Consider the following 17,515-nt stretch of genomic DNA (forward strand, 5'->3'; position numbering starts at 1 on the left):
TTTGTGTGCCTCTGTACTTTTGAATGCCCTCCCGGTTACGATCCCTGATGGGATTGACAGTATCGAATAAATAAAAATAAATAAAAATACCAAAAGATGTCGGTTTTTTCACGGGAGTTCTTGAAGGCACCGCGCTGGTGACACTTGGTGTGCCAACTGCTGACGTCCCGCTAAGAACAAAAAGTAACTGCGCAAAAGGACGGGACAAGAGAAAGAGAACCACACAGGACAAACGCAGACTGACAAGTGATTTATTTCACCAACTCCTCTTTCCTTCAGCAGCAAAGCGCACGCGCACCAACCCCCAAAACAAAAACAAAAGCCACGCTCATCTCGTGGAATCAAGGAACTCGAACTCCTTGCGATAAAGGTGTACTGAAGCATCGCTAACACACTTGTCAGGCCCTAATCTCGCGATTTCCAATGCCTCGATAATTTCCCGTTCTTTCTTATCCCTCGAGCGTCCGATAATCTTAGTCCTATCGAAAAGCGGATTACAATTTTTGTCATCACGCTTGCAAGTGTGACAATGCTTAGGCAGATGCTGCCCCCTTGAATCATCTAAGGAATTTGCATGCTCTAATAATCTAATGTTGACGCAGCGGCCAGTTTGCCCTATGTAGAACTTACCACAACTCAGGGGAATTTGATAAATTACATTGCATGTACACTGTACGAACTTATTCCTGTGGTTGATGCCACACACAACCTTCTTTTGCTTATCTTTTCTCGCCAAATTGCGCAAACGCGACAACTTGCAAGGTTCAGGAAAAATGACCTCAACGCCGAATTTTCCGGCGACCCTCTTCAGGCCGTGCGAGACCCTGTGAACATAGGGCATAACTTCATACTTCCGCCTCTCCTGTGCATCCGCCCCACGAGGTTTTGAGTTTGGGCGGAAGGACTTCAACAGGGACTCAGCGACAGCCTGAAGAAGGGCCAGCGGAAAACCAGCAGACCTAAGGCGATCAATTTGAGCCTCAAAGCTAACCTGAACCTTATGTAGACAGGACTTGGCTAATGAAGCCCTGAAGCAAGTTGATACAATACCCCTCTTGACCAGCTTCGAATGGCACGAGTTAAAGGGTAGAAGTGCCTTTTTCGACCTAGGCATGTACGCCCAGCAGAGGTGGTCAGGATCGTTAAAAAATAGTAGTAGCAGTAGTAGTAAAAGACTTTTATTCGACCAAAATTTATAGGCCGAGCATTTCGACTGCCTGGGCGACCAGAAGCCGCTGTTCTTCTTCCCCTTCAGCGCCAAGCCAGTCGAGCCAGGTGGTGATGGATAGAGAGGGTGGGGGGAAGGAACCCGACTGCTGAGCAGCCGGGCAATAGAAGAGGCAATGGGCCAGGTCCGCATAGATACAGGGGCAGTTGGGACAGGAAGGGTCCGATCGATAGCGATAGAGGAAGAGGCGGGACGGGGTGATAACTGCATTCATCTGAATGTGCCGAAGAAGGCGAGACTCCGGCACCGTGAGTGATGGATGAGGGGGAGGGTAAAGGCGTTTGTCGAGGCGGAGCTCAAGGTAGACCTCTTTTATGGTGCGGCGAAGAGTGAGTCTCCCACCGTCCTCCGAGGGCTTGGGCCAGGGGATCAACGGTGCCCGGAAAAGTGTGTCGCGGGCGAGCTGATGGGCCAGCTCATTGCCGTCAATCCCTGAATGCCCAGGGACCCAGCGGAGGAAAACGATGGAAGGCTGCAGTGCGGAGACCGCTCGTTCGACCTCCTGTTGGAGAGAAGGGGTCAGGGTGCGTTTCTGTATGTGGTGTATAGCGGCTTGTGAGTCTGAATAGACTGTGTACTCTTGGAGAGAGGTAAGGAGGGCAAATGACTGGAGGGCATGCGCAATGGCGAGAACCTCGAGGGACAATGCGTCTGGAGGGTGTAGATACGGCCCGCTGGTGTTGGTTTCAGGAGCAGGGAGGTGTGGATGGTACAGGGCGTAGCCGCAGGAACCTCGAGGAGCCACGAAAGAGGCATCCGTGTAAGCTACACCCTGGGTATCAAAGAGAGGGGAATGGTGCTCTGCGGCCGCATGACGACGTCCGGCGTGCAGGACGGGGGACATGTTGGTCGGGAGGGGAAGGATACGAAGATTGGGAGCGGGGGTGGGAATAGGAGAGGTAAACGGGGAGATTGGAATGGGCGAGATACCCGCTTGAGTCAATAACCACTGACCCTGACGGGTAAGGGAAAGCCGGGCAAGCTGCGAGTCACGATGGAGACTGAGAAGAGAACGAAGAGGATGGAAGAGGCCTGTGGCAAAGAGCTTAGTGGTAGAGGTAGTGATAGGGAGGTTGAGAGCTGCCTTGTAGAGGCCCACAAGGGCAGTCTCGAGAGCGTTAAGTTGAGTCTGAGTGAAGGAAGCGTAGGGTGCAAAGTACAAGACCTTGTTGAGGGCCAGCGCGTGGGCAACTCGGCACGCGTGAGCCTCGTGGAGACCTGAGCGTCGAGTGACCACGCGCCGCAGGAGGTGAGTTACAGAGTGGCAGGTGGTGACAGCGCGGTGGAGGCTTGCACATTCTTAGCCGCATGCAAAAGGAAGCCAAGAACTTTGCACTGTGTGACGACAGGAATAGGAGAGCCAGAAAGGTGGAGAGAGACGAAGTGGTTGTGTGAGCGCTGGTAGGAGGAATGGTTGAGAAGGAGAAGCTCGGATTTCTCAGGAGCAGGAGAGAGGCCAGCGGTGGTGAGAAAGGAGTCGATGAGATCTAGGCCACGTTGCAGGGTGTCCTGTACGTGACCGGGAGAGCCAGATGAACACCATAGTGTGATGTCATCGGCTTAAAATATATGATACAGGTCGGGAATTTCAGCTAGCTGGGAGGCGAGAGGGGCCATAGCGAGATTGAAAAGGGTAGGAGAGAGAACAGCACCTTGAGGAGTGCCACGGGTGAGGTGGTGTGGGTTAGACAAGTGGGTATCTACTCGAAAGCGAGCCACACGTTTAGAGAGGAATGAGCGGATATAGGAGTACATGCGGGAGCCACAATCTAAAGAGGCGAGTTGAGAAAGGATGTGATCGTGGCAAACACCGTCAAAGGCCTTGCGAACATCGACGGTCACAAGTGCGTAAATTTGAGTGGGTGTAGGGGACAGAAACGTTTGCTGGAGAATCAGAAACATGTCCTGTGCACAGACGCGGCGTCGGAAGCCAATGAGAGAATGGGGGAAGAACTCCCGTGCCTCAAGAAAATCAGAGAGGCGAGTCAGAGCCATTCGCTCAAGGGTCTTACCAACGCACGACGTCAGGGAGATTGGGCGGAGGTTAGAGAGAGAGGGAGGTTTGCCCGGCTTTGGAATCATAGAAATAAGGGAGGATATCGAGGAGCTCGGCAAGCAGCCGCTCTGCCAGGCCTCATTGTAGGTTTGAAGGAGGAATTCTTTGGCGCAGTCAGGAAGGTTGCGAAGTGTGGAGTATGTAATGGCATCCTCACCGGGAGCCGAGCGTGTAGCATTATCAGCCAGAGCAGATTCGAGCTCCCGAAAAGTGAAGCATTGGTCCAGATCGGGGTTAGGTCCACCTGAGTACACCGGGTAGGAGGGTGCCAGAGGGGGCGGGAGGTAGAGAGAGGCGAGTTGATCAAAAACTTCGGAGGGAGTCCCCTGAGTGAGGGCTTTAGCTAGAGTGGGAGCAAGGGCAGGCTTAGTGCCAAGGAGGGATTTAAAGAGAGACCATGCGGATCGCGAGTGCAAAGAAGAATCAAGGCCATCACAAAGAGCACTCCAACGAGAGTGCTCGAGGGAGGCGCAGTGGGCGACGATCTCGGCCCGCAGAGCAGTGATCCGGGAGGAAAGTTGGGCATTGTGTGGTTGGGAGCGAAAGGAGCGTTGAAGACGTTTACGGCGACGCCATAAACGGAGAAGGTGAGGAGCTGGGTCTTGGATTGGGTAACGAGAGCGGACGCGACGGCTACTGGACGTGAGCGCTGCAGAGATGCGCGACGTCCAGTCGTCGTAGGATTGAAAGGAGTCGGAGGCGAGATTAGTGCGAAAAGCATGCCAGTCAGTGTGAATAACCGGATGACAGCGAGGGATGTGGGAAAGAGAGGCGGTGATGTGGATGAGAAAGTGGTCACTTAGAAGAGTTTCGGCTGTCACCTGCCAGTGAAAGGAAAGTGAACCCCGAGTGAAAGTGAGGTCGGGTGTCGTGGGGCGTTGTGAGGCAATGCCCGCTCGAGTAGGAGAGCCAGGAGTATTAAGAAGGGTGAGGTGGCGTTCCTGGGACAGACAATGGAGGAGGCGCCCGGGTTTGAGGGTTTGTGGGTAGCCCCAGAGTGTGTGAGGGGCATTAAAGTCACCACCAAAGAGGAGATGGGAGGTAGAAGGAAGAGAGTGAAGGAATTTGCCCAGAGCAGAGAATAAAGAGGAAGTGACAGGGGGGTTGTAAAAAGACAAAAGGACGAGTGAGATGCGGGAAGATGGGTGGTAATAAACCACACCAACTAAATATTTAAGGAGGGTGGAGGGGATGTCAATTTGCTCTACGAGCACGTCACTGCGTACATAAATAGACGCAAGTGGTGTGGCCGTAGTGGCATGGTAGGCGCGGTAGCCTGGGACATTGCGGGCCGTCCGGGTCTCCTGGAGAAGGAGAAAATGAGGCAGAGAGGGGCGGGTGAATAGATACTAGTGGAGGGGGGTGTTATTGGGGCAAAGATTTCGGCAGTTCCACTGCACAATCTCGAGGTCCTCGCCAAACGCCATTATGATAGTGGAGAGGAACGCGATGGTACGCGTTCCTTCTTTTTTGCCGGGGGCAGTGACTCATGGACGGATTGGAGCATAGATGTGAAGGATTCCAATTGCTTTGATTGTGCTTGGAGGGTGGCAAGAATCTGGAGAACCGAAGTTTCCAGCTGAACCAAGCGAGTGTGATGTGCCTGTGTGGTGGTTTCGATAAGGTCAACCAAAGGGGCGACCTGGGCGCTGGAGGGGGGAGTGGTGAACGTGGCAAGGTGCTCATTTAGCTTGCTAAGCTGGGAGGTAAGAGAGGAGGTGGTTGTCTGGAGGGTTTGAGTCAAGGCATGTATCTGTTGTTGTAGATCGTGGGAAATGCGCTGCTGCTCTCGCTGCTGGCGTTCCAGCATTGCCAGCCGGAGGTCGAAGGAGCGGCTCTCGTCAATCAAGGATGGAGAGGGTGGTTTAGTGGAAGAGAGGGACGCTGGCACCGAGGATCCTTTAACTATGGCGGTGTAGGAGCCTGGTGGTGACGTGATCGGAGCTGATGGAGATTCATGATTAGAGGAGGAGGAGGAGGGGGTGGTGGGTTGAGTGGCCCGGCGCAAAGCTAGGCGTCGGAGGTATGCAGTTTTAGCACACTCGCGTTGTTTAGCAAGGAGAAAGGGGCAAGTGGGGTCGAGGGAGGGGTGGGTGTTCACCTTGCAATGAACGCACCAGGGCTGGGCACACACATGAGCGGAAGGGTCAGCGGGTAGAGGAGCAGCACAGCGACGGCACTTGGCCGGAACGCTGTGCTGGGGGCATTGGTGGGCGCGGTGGCCTAGAGTGAGACAACGGGTGCAGGTGGGAGGCTTAGGTTTATGAGGACGGCACCGGAATGCAACGCGTTTGAAATAAACAAAGTGGGGGATGACGGTACCAGCGAACGTAATGAGCACTGATTGAGTGGATCCCATCATGCGAGCAGCGAGAATATCTGTTTTGAAAGACTGTAGATCATGCATGAGCTCATCAGGAGTGAAGTGGCCACCGACGTTATGGATGACGCCGAGGCATGAGATGGGAGGATGGGGGGAATAAGTTTTGATGCTGACAGGCTTACCGTGAAGGTGAAGGTGCGTGATCGAAAGTAGGAGGTGGGCGGTGAGAGGACAATGAGTTTTTAAAAACACAAGGCTTTGGGCTGGCTTGGCCTGAAGGGTGATGTCTGCACTGGTCTTGGAGGAAAGTTGTGCAGCTGAGGTGAGTGCGGCGAGCACGTCGTAGAGAGGCAGCTTGGGATTGAGGGTACCAGGAGGTAGTTGTATTCCTACAGTGATGAGCTCGGAGCGGGGTCGGGTGGCGGAAGCAGGCTTACGGCTGGCACCGATGGTGCTCCAGCCGATTTCCGGGGATGGAGTGTCGTCTACCGGGGACGCCATGAAGTCCATGTCTGCCGACGAATCGTCAGCCTGAGACGCAATCTGCGACGCTGGTGCCGGGCTGCAGGTCTTGGCGTCAGCGGGTAATGTGGCAGGTGTAGGCGCGGCGGCACCGGCGGCGTCGACGAAAGCAGGCGGCTGCGACGCGTCTATGGGCCCAAAGGTGTTGGCGTCCCTTAGAGCGTGGAGTTGGCTAGCAGTGGACGCTGCGGCGACGACGAACGCTGCCGGCTGCGCCGCGGCCGTCGATCCGGAGCTCCCAGCGTCGCTCACAGTGTTGGTTGCAACAGGATTTTGCGCGGTGACGTGGGCGGTTGGAGTAGGCCCCGCGGTGGCGGCATCAGTGGGTCTGGGCTGCAGCGGCTTCGTCAGACGCTGCATTGCAGAGGTGCAGGCGCGGCGCGTTAGGGTTAGCGAGGCGCCGCGCCGCATCAGACTTTTGGAGGCGCTTGGAGGGCCAGCTCGGCAGCGGGCCGTGATGACGATGGTATCCACGTGCTTCGGAAGCCTTCCTGAATCGATGGAGAGGAAATTCAGGGGCGGGCGAAGCCCTGGACTAGGCCAGGGGCAGGTGAAAGCGGAGCACGGTAGGCAGCCAGCTAACCAGGGCGGCGCCACTTAGCGGGAAAAACTTAAAAATAATTTTAAATCTAAGAATTGCAAACAAGAGTTTTCAGGAAGTTCAATGGTAAAATTAAAACTCGGAAAGGCTGACTTAAAAGATGCTAAAACCTCCATCGCCACCTGGGCCAAGTCGTCGTTTCGGTCAATATTTAAAAGGATTAAAAAGTCGTCCACGTATCGGAACACTCGAACGATACGGTCGTCAGATAGTACTCGCGACAGCGAGCGGTCTTTTTGAGATAAAATGATTTCCGATAAAACTGGAGCTACACATGACCCGATGCAAATGCCGCGTTTCTGCACGTAAAATTTTCCCTGAAAACTCACAATCGTTGAAGTAAGATAAACCTTAAGCAGTTCCAAAAAAACCTTCAACAGAAATACCGCACGCATTCTGGAAAGACACAGCACCAGAACGTTCCATACAGTTCCGGACTGCACGGAACAGGTCATCGTGGGGAAGGGAGTAGAACAACTCTTCGATGTCAACCGAGAAGCCCGAGTTAACAGCGGAGAGGCTATCCCATAACATTTCCGCCACTCGGCGCCCGACGATCCGGCGCCCGACGATCCGGCGCCAGACTTCCCAGATGGCGCTGAAGGTAGTGACTGACCACAGCTTGCCAGGATCCAGTTTCTGTAACAATGGCTCTAAAAGGGCATTCTATCTTGTGGCTCTTGGCACTAAAGAACACTGTCAGCACTAGGACCTTGTTTTTCACCACTTCACTTTTTAGCCTGTCGAGTTTCAAATCCCTTAACAGTGCAACCGCCTTTGCCTTCGCTTTAGACGGCTTTAGATCTGTTCTCGTAAAGTTCTTTAAGACAGATGTCATGGCCTTATCACTAAAAAGCTTCTGAGGCAGAACCACAAAGCCTCCTTCTTTGTCGGCCATCATCAAAGCGAGGTCAGAGTTCCTAATATAGCTTGCCACAGATCTCACCATGGAGTGTTGTTTCTTCTTGCCTTTGAAGGTGTTGAGGATAGAATCAACACATTCTAAATGGCAACGTTCTTTCTCTTCACCTTGATCTTTGTCAGCAATCCTATGCGCCGCCGCCAAAGCCTCGGGCTTGCTCAGGGGGACTTCCACGCTGAACTTGGGGCCCTTGTTGAGGACGCTTTCAACGTTGTGTGGAATCGATGCCCTTGCAAGGTAGACAACCGGAACAACACCAACCTGCTTTTTGGGGACCTTGGGTAGGTTCAGTCGCCGCATGTTCCAAAGGAACTCAGCACTTGCCTCAGCCAGGACCTGGTAATCCTTGAGTGTCCGGAAGCCTGTCGGGCCCGTCCCCTTCCAGCTGAAACACAGAAACCGTAGCCAGTCTTGCAACAGGCGGACGTGTCTCCAGCAGTCGCTTCTCAGGATCTTTGCAATTCTTTTCCAGTGTCCCTCGGAGCAGCCAAGAATTTTACGTGCAGAAACGCGGCATTTGCATCGGGTCATGTGTAGCTCCAGTTTTATTGGAAATCATTTTATCTCAAAAAGACCGCTCGCTGTCGCGAGTACTATCTGACGACCGTATCGTTCGAGTGTTCCGATACGTGGACGACTTTTTAATACTTTTAAATATTGACCGAATCGACGACTTAGCCCAGGTGGCGATGGAGGTTTTAGCATCTTTTAAGTCAGCCTTTCCGAGCTTTAATTTTACCATTGAACTTCCTGAAAACTCTTGTTTGCAATTCTTAGATTCAAAATTATTTTTTAACAGTCCTGACCACCTCTGCTGGGCGTACATGCCTAGGTCGAAAAAGGCACTTCTGTCCTTTAACTCGCGCCATTCGAAGCTGGTCAAGAGGGGTATTGTATCAACTTGCCTCAGGGCTTCATTAGCCAAGTCCTGTCCACATAAGGTTCCGGTTAGCTTTGAGGCTCAAGTTGATCGGCTTAGGTCTGCTGGTTTTCCGCTGGCCCTTCTTCAGGCTGTCGCTGAGTCCCTGTTGAAGTCCTTCCGCCCAAACTCAAAACCTCGGGGGGCGGATGCACAGGAGAGGCGGAAGTATGAAGTTATGCCCTATGTTCACAGGATCTCGCACGGCCTGAAGAGGGTCGTCGGAAAATTCGGCGTTGAGGTCATTTTTTCTGCACCTTGCAAGTTGTCGCGTTTGTGAAATTTGGCGAGAAAAGATAAGCAAAAGAAGGTTGTGTGTGGCATCAACCACAGGAATAATGAAATATACCTGCGCTTAAAAGACACGGACTGAAAGATAGACACACACACACAGCGCTGTGTGTGTGTGTCTCTATCTTTCAGTCCGTGTCTTTTAAGCGCAGGTATATTTCAATATGGTAAACCAACTCGCCCAACAAACCACACTACACAGGAATAAGTTCGTACAGTGTACATGCAATGTAATTTATCAGATTCCCGAGTTTTGGTAGGTTCTACATAGGGCAAACTGGCCGCTGCGTCAACATTAGATTATTAGAGCATGCAAATTCCTTAGATGATTCAAGGGGGCAGCATCTGCCTAAGCATTGTCACACTTGCAAGCATGATGACAAAAATTGTAATCCGCTTTTCGATAGGACTAAGATTATCGGACGCTCGAGGGATAAGAAAGAACGGGAAATTATCGAGGCCTTGGAAATCGCGAGATTAGGGTCTGACAAGTGTGTTAGTGATGCTTCAGTACACCTGTACCGCAAGGAGTTCGAGTTCCTTGATTCCACGAGATGAGCGTGGCTCTTGCTTGTTTTTGGGGGTTGGTGCGCATGCGCTTTGCTGCTGAAGGAAAGAGGAGTTGGTGAAATAAATCAGTTGTCAGTCTGCGTTTGTCCTGTGTGGTTCTCTTTGTCTTGTCCCGTCCTTTTGGGCAGTTACTTTTTGTTCTCATAATGTCATACCAACTAGCCCCTCACCGCACTCTTTTAGGTTCCGCTAAGCTCTGAGGTTGAACCCGGCTTTGCGCTGGAGTTCGTCGTGTTCACTACGAGCTTCGCGTTGACGGCCTTGCCGGACGAGTGGTGAAAGAGCAGGCCAGAGCGAAAGCTGCCACGTGCAGATAATGTACTGGCCACGACAAACACGGAAAGCAGGAGCCCCACGGTAGAGAACCAGAGCGCACGTGCGATCTGGGTGCGCCACCCTCTCCAGTTCGACGAGCTTCTTGAACGCGTCCTCTGATCAAGGCAGCTCCTCGCACTCATTTTTGAAACGGCGCAACAAAAATGCTATTTCAAAAATGAATACGTACCAACTTGCCCAAATTTCTGCTTTACTCAATGTGAGCTCCTCGCACGTCTCTTTATCGGGCGCGTTGACGTAGCGTACAAGCGCTTTCTCCTCCGGTGGCGTCGTCGGTGGTGCTTCGGGAGTGGGATCGTCGTCAAAACATTCAAAAACGGTGGAGAACCCTGCGGAGATGTCTTGGCCTACTTGCTCCTCGCGTTCAGACCATAGCGTAGGATGCAGCTCACCGAAGAGAAAACGTGGCGGTGCAAAGGAGTCGTTCGCTGACGTTGGTGTCATTTCTCTTTCCTCAACGGCACCGACTGAGCTCATTTGTTCTTGGCCCAGTCTGCCGCGACAGCTATGGTTCGATCCGCTCTGTACTGCTTGCTTGGCCGGTAGTAATGCAACGGAGCCTTCGGGGACGGTACCGCACTCCAGCATGAGCATGAGCTTTGGAGGACAGAGTGCAAGTACCCTCTTCGACGAAGAACCCGCTGCTATGGCCGGCGGCTGCAAAGTTACCGACGATGAGCTGTCAGCTGCGTCACACGTCCCTAGCGTGACCGTGGACGTGGTGAAGGCGCTCAAACGTGTAAAAAAATTATAATTGTCTTGCTCGACCTCCTCCACTGTGGGGTGTTCCGAGATGGTGGAGAACATCTCGGTCCAGCCGCTGGCGACCTTCTTGAGTCTCCGGATCTCGCTTCCGTGGTCCGAACTGCGCTGCAGAGCGCTCCTTGTCTTCTGCTCTGCTGTCGCAACGCCTCGCTTGCGTTTATAGCGGCGACGTTTCGAAGAACTGCGGTGTCGTGCAGAGTGGTAGATGCTGTCGTCGTCGTCGAATCCATAGGAACGGTGCAAGTCGGGCCCAGCGCCATAGTAGAGGTCTTCGAAGCCATCGTACCAGCCCATACGGGAGGTTGGGCGTTCGTTGAATTCTTCGTTCCATGGGACCGCGATGTTCCTCAACTGAACACTGTAGTCGGACTCGGTGGAATTCTCACGGGAGGACTTGAGCTTGTCATAGCTGCTGGTGGTGGCAATTTCCATGGCCGCTGCGCATAACTACGCCATGAGCAGCTCCAGAAGTCTTTTTTTCTTCCTCGTCTACGTTTCTCTACGTGTATATCTTAACCGTGCCGTTGAGGTTATTGTTGTTGCTGATGTGCCCTTGGAGAATGCTACATACCCACAAAGGGGGACTGGTCACACAAGTAAGAGTGAAAGAGAGATAATAGGCTGCGCGAAGTGAAGAAAAAATAAAAAGAAAGAAAGAATATAATCTGAGAGGCAAGATAGCCCTACTGGTGAAAAAAATATAACGAAGATTAATTTTCGAACCATAAGAAAAGGAAGGGAGACGTAGCGGAATCGGTGCATCTAGCAGAAAATTGTTCCAGAGGCAGTAATGAATTTGTCAATAGCTTAGTGAACTATTCTTTTGCTGCAGCCCAGCTGAGTAGCGCCAAAAGAAAATAAATTTGGAGCAGTCATAAAGAGACATGACTTTTTAAAGGGAATTTCTAGGAACAGGACAGGAAGGAATGATCCCACGTTTCAGGCTCATTGCACAATGGGCACATGGTTGAGGGAGGAGAGCCATATATATGCAGGTAAATGTTTAGGAATGGAATCCTTCATCTGCCACTTGCCAGGGACACCTTCCATTGACGTGAAAGCCCCTGTCCTGAATTTCACGCAGACTTTAAGCGCTGGAAGTCGTCAAACGATAAAGAGGACGAACTGTAGCGCTTGGGGTTACCAGCATGAGGTCATCCTGCATATTTTCTTTTGGGAATGAAGTGCTCTGTGGTGAAATCCTAGGCAACAAAGCGCACAGAAACTGGCGCTCATAAACACTTGGGCAACTGCAAACCAACTAAAAATTAACGTTGATAAGACCAAAGCAGTTATCGTCCATCCACGTCATAAGTTTTTTCACCTTCCATCCCTTACGATCAATAACAGCCAAATCGAAGTAGTTTTGCAATTTAAAACTTTGGGAATAATTTTCTCTGAGCTAATGTCATGGCACGACCACGTTACCTACTTTGTAAACAAACTATTGCGCACGACTGGCTATTTACGCCGGCACTGTTCTCTGTTTCCAACTTCCATTAATATATTGCTTTACAATTCCCTGTTTTCCTTAGTCATGAATTATGGCGCGCTTGTCTGGGCAACTACTGCACTCGGATATATTAATAAACTTTCACATATACAGAAAAGTGCAATCCGCATAATTGGAAAAGTGCCTCCTTACCCACACACAGCCGAATTGTTCAATACGTTTAACATCATCCTCATACAGTGTCTATACCGCTATAGACTGATCCGCTATTGCAAACCAGAAAAAATCAAACACAATAATTCATTACCTGAACTAGCTAGGCTGTCAGTGAACGATCCTGTGTCATCATCATCATCATCAGCCTGACTACACCCACTGCAGGGCAAAGGCCTCTCCCATGTCTCTCCAATTAACCCTCTCCTTTGCTAGTTGCCGCCACTGTATCCCCGCAAACTTCTTAATCTCATCCGCCCACCTAACTTTCTGCCGTCCCCTGCTACGTTTGCTTTCTCTTGGAATCCACTCCGTTACCCTTAAGGACCAGCGGTTATCTTGCCTCCGCATTACATGCCCTGCCCAAGCCCACTTCTTCCTCTTGATTTCAACTATAGGATGTCATTAACCCGCGTTTGTTCCCTCACCCACTCCGCCCTCTTCCGATCTCTTAACGTTACACCTATCATTTTTCTTTCCATAGCTCGCTGCGTTGTGCTTAACTTAAGCTGAACCCTCTTTGTTAGCCTCCACGTTTCTGCCCCATAGGTGAGTACCGGTAGGATACAGCTGTTATATACTTTTCTCTTCATGGATATTGGTAAGCTACCATTCATGACCTGAGAGAACTTGCCATACGCGCTCCACCCCATTCTTATTCTTCTAGTTATTTCCCTCTCATGATCCGGATCTGCGGTCACTACCTGCCCTAAGTAGACATATTCTCTTACTACTTCTAGCACCTCGCTACCAATTGCTAACTGCTGTTCCCTTGCAAGGCTATTGAACATTACTTTGGTTTTCTGCATGTTAATTCTTAGCCCCACCGTTCTACTCTGCCTGTCTAGCTGATTGATCATGCTTTGCAGTTCTTGTCCTGAGTGGCTTAGCAAGGCAATGTCATCAGCGAATCGCAAATTACTCAGGTATTCTCCGTTAACTCTTATCCCCAACTCTTCCCATTCCAGTCCCCGGAATACCTCCTGTAAGCAGGCAGTGAAGAGCATTGGCGAGATCGTGTCTCCCTGCCTGAAGCCTTTCCGTATTGGAATTTTATTGCTGACTTTATGGAGAACTATAGTAGCTGTGCAATCGTTATATATATCTTCCAATATTTTCACATAGCACTCTTCCACACCCTGATTCCGCAATGCCTGCATGACAGCTGAGGTTTCCACTGAGTCGAATGCTTTCTCGTAATCAATGAAGGCTATATATAGGGGTTGGTTATATTCTGCGCATTTCTCTATCACCTGATTGATAGTGTGAATGTGGTCTATTGTCGAGTATCCTTTATGAAAGCCTGCCTGATCATTTGGTTGACTAAAGTCCAAGGTTGTCCTGATTCTATTAGCTATTACCTTAGTAAATACCTTGTAGGCAACGGACAATAAGCTGATCGGTCTGTAATTCTTCAAGTCCTTGAAGTCTCCTTTCTTATGAATTAAGATAATGTTAGCGTTCTTCCAAGCTTCTGGTACTCTCGAGGTCACAAGGCATTGCGTATACAGGGTGGCTAGTTTTTGTAGCCCAATCTCTCCTCCGTCCTTCAGCAAATCTGCTGTTACCTGATCCCCACCAGCTGCTTTCCCTCTTTGTATTGCTCCTAAGGCTTTCTTTACTTCCTCCTTCGTTACTGGCGGGATGTCCCATTGCTGTGCTCGACTGCCTCCCTCAGTAACTTGATGATTACATTCGCTACTGTATAGATTTGTGTAGAACTCTTCGGCTAATTCAACTATTTTATCCATATTGCTGATGACATTGCCCTGTTTGTTTTTTAGCGCATACATCTGGTTTTTACCTATGCCCAGTTTTCTCCTCACTGATTTTAGGCTACCTCCATTCCTTAGAGCATGCTCGATTTTCTCCATGTTAAACTTTCTTATGTCGGCTACCTTGCGCTTATTTATTAACTTAGATAGCTCTGCTAGTTCTATCCTGTCTGTGGAGTTAGACGTCCGCATGCTTTGACGTTTCTTAATCAGATCTTTAGTCTCCTGAGATAGCTTGTTGGTATCCTGTCGAACCATCCTACCACCAACTTCTGCGGCGCACTCTGTAACGATAGCTGTAAGATTATCATTCATTGTTTCAACACTACGGTCGTCTTCTTCAGTTAAAGCGGAAAATCTGTTTTGCAGCGACATTCTGAATTCCTCTACCTTCCCTCTTAATGCTAACTCGTTAATAGCCTTTCGATTCACCAGTTTCCTCCGTTCCCTCTTCAAATCTAAGCTAATACGAGACCTTACCATTCTGTGGTCGCTGCAACGGACCTTACCGAGGACATCCACATCCTCTACGATGCCAGGGTGTGCACACAGTATGAATCTATTTCATTTTTAGTCTCACCATTGGGGCTCTTCCACGTCCACTTCCTGTTTGCTCGTTTGCGGAAGAAGGTATTCATAATCCGTAAATTATTTCTATCTGCGAACTATAACTCTCCCCTACTGTTCCTAGAACCTATGCCATAGTCACCTACCGCCTTGTCTCCAGCCTGCTTTTTACCTACCTTTGCATTAAAGTCGCCCATCAGTACAGTGTACTGGGATTTTACTTTGGTCATTGCCGATTCCACATCCTCATAGAAGCTTTCAACTATCTGGTCATCATGGCTTGATGTAGGCGCGTAGGCCTGCACCACCTTCAGCTTGTACCTCTTATTAAGCCTAATTACGATAGCTGCCACTCTCTCGTTAATACTGTAAAACTCCTCGATGTTGCCAGCTATATTCTGATTTATGAGAAATCCCACACCTAGTTCTCGCCTATCTGCTAATCCACGATAGCACAGTACATGCCCGCCCTTTAGTACTGTATACGCCTCATCTGTCCTCCTAACCTCACTAAGCCCTATGACATCCCATTTAATACTGGCTAATTCCTCCAGCAGCACTGCTAAGCTAGCCTCACTTGATAAGGTTCTTGCGTTAAACGTTGCCAGGTTCAGTTTCCAATGGCGGCCTGTCCGGAGCCAGAGATTCTTAGCACCCTCCGCTGCGTCACAGATCTGACCGCCGCCTCGGTCAGTTGCTCCGCAGCCGCTGGGGACTGAGGTCCGAGGGTTAATTGGTTTGCTCATAGAAGGTTGTGGCCAAGTACTACACCAGGGTGGCCAAATCCTGTTCTGATGAGGAAGTGCGTTGTCGGCTCTGGTCACCGAAATCAGGCCGCACTCCAAGCCTGGTTATGCAATTCCATCGACACGCTGAGTTTTTTTTTTATATATCCGGTGGAGAATTGCGTGGCACCGGGATTCGAACCCCGGTCCTCTTGCACACGAGGCGGATGCTCTACCTCTACGCCATCCTGTGTATTGTACGCGAAAACCGGAGAGATGGAAAGTTGACGTTTGCCGCACCAATTACGGAAAACAAATGCTTAAGTTTTGCATGCCATCTCTCCTTAACAAATTTTCTGTAGAAGATGGCACAGACGTCACTGACAAATCTTTCAAGGATTTGCGTAATATATTTTTGCACAACTACATGCAGCAATATTGTTAGTTTCTTTGTCTATGTTATATGTACTCATTCAGCTGTGTTTCCCAGTGCTTTGCATTTTTCATTCATCATATCTGTCGTGTTTCATAACCTAAAGTTGGTCATTGTTATTCGCATCATGCTTTTGTCCTTTTTTGTACTTTTCTGTTCATGAGCAGCTGCGTTTTTGCTGGTGTATTTCTGTTATTGATGTATCAGATGCGTTCCACTGTACGCCTTGTATGGGGCATGGACCTCGTCAAGCCCATTTCGGGCTTTTTGTCCGTGCCTCTAAGCATTGTAGGATGTTTAAATAAACTGATTTCATTTGATTTCATTTGATTAAATGTGTCGTAAAAGAGGCTGAGCAGGGAGCTTGGAAGGAGCTTCTGAAAATCTTCGACGAGTGCCATAAACCAGCAGGCATACAATTAAAATGCCGGTTGGCAATCGTGCTGCAAAGTGTATTCGTACATCTTCGTTCGCGACGTCCTCGCTGCTCAGCACCGATAAGGGTGAGCGACAATGAGGACTTAGTATGAGAAGGGTGGTGAAAAATTCAGGCGGCACTTCAACAAGCAAGCGACTGAGCGAATAGAACGATTGAGCGGCGGGTAGCAGCGAAAAATTTCCAACTTGTCGGAACCTCGTCACTGTGGCAGCTCGAGCCGCATTGACGGCTCGAAACAGGTTCTTGCGCCACGGCGGCAGGAATCGCAAGCGCTTTCGTTTGGATGTGAACTTAAGGCGCTCCTCGCAAGTGCGTGGTTTTCGAGCAGCGCGAGAAATGCCCTAAATTTGCTGAGCCACAACGGCGGGGGTAATCACGTTTCCGGAATTCTGAAAACTGATATGGCGATTACTAACGACGAGCTGCAAATATTTAATTGCAATCAGGCCCTACCGGTAATAGTTGAAAAGCTAACTACTACAATTTAGTCAATCACTTTACTAGTTAACATGATTCACCTGTTCTTGACGTCCTCCAATAGTGGCACTACTATGGCGCAAAAAGGAGACAAGCGCAGGAGGAAGAAGCACACCCGTTGTAAGCAGAAGGCGAGGAAAAAATACAGCGGTAATGACATCGCCCATTGTGCAGTATCATTGTGACTTCAGCGCACAATATGAGATCGGCGTGGTTTAAATTATTTCTATGAAAATCCTGTTTGGTAATGTCTGCTTCACTGAAATTCAAAACGGCACGTTGCTACATGTTTTATACTCTCAAATACTGTTAAGAGCCGAGATGTAACCGACCGGAGAAACCGAGCTGTTGCGGACTTTGAAATGAAAAAAAAAATTGTTGTTATATTGTAGGCAGTTCCAAACATTCCCAAGCGGTCTACCAAGTGTGAGAAACTCAACTTAGAAAGTAAAGAAAATATTCGTTATGTCATAATATATCAAAGTTTATTCAAGAAAGCGATGTTTACGAGCAAATTCTAATTATTTTTCGCGAATTTTACAACTTTACTGCCTTCACTCATGCCCTCGTTTCTCCTCCAACCAGTAGTCCCTTCGCATGGAGCAACGGGAAACTGTACCTGGAAATTGTTTCCCCAGGAAGCTCCTGATTCTACTTACGCAGCTCACCGCGATCTTCGTCGTCATACAAAACCAAAAGTGTTTGATGAAGGGTGTTTCGTAAACATAACAGTATTCGCAATCGCCATCAATCAGGATCACGCCTGCGTGCCTGACAGCCGAGAGGTTCCCTTGAATTCATGCCGATTATAATTTCTTGTTTCCTCCGAGCACGTGAAAACTCCTCCAACATTTTTTTGCCGGTTTGGCGGCAGAGCATGGTTAGTGTTTCGGGGAAGAC

Source organism: Amblyomma mixtum, chromosome 4 (assembly GCF_055824585.1).
Source record: "Amblyomma mixtum isolate Tamu chromosome 4, ASM5582458v1, whole genome shotgun sequence".
NCBI lineage: Eukaryota > Metazoa > Arthropoda > Arachnida > Ixodida > Ixodidae > Amblyomma > Amblyomma mixtum.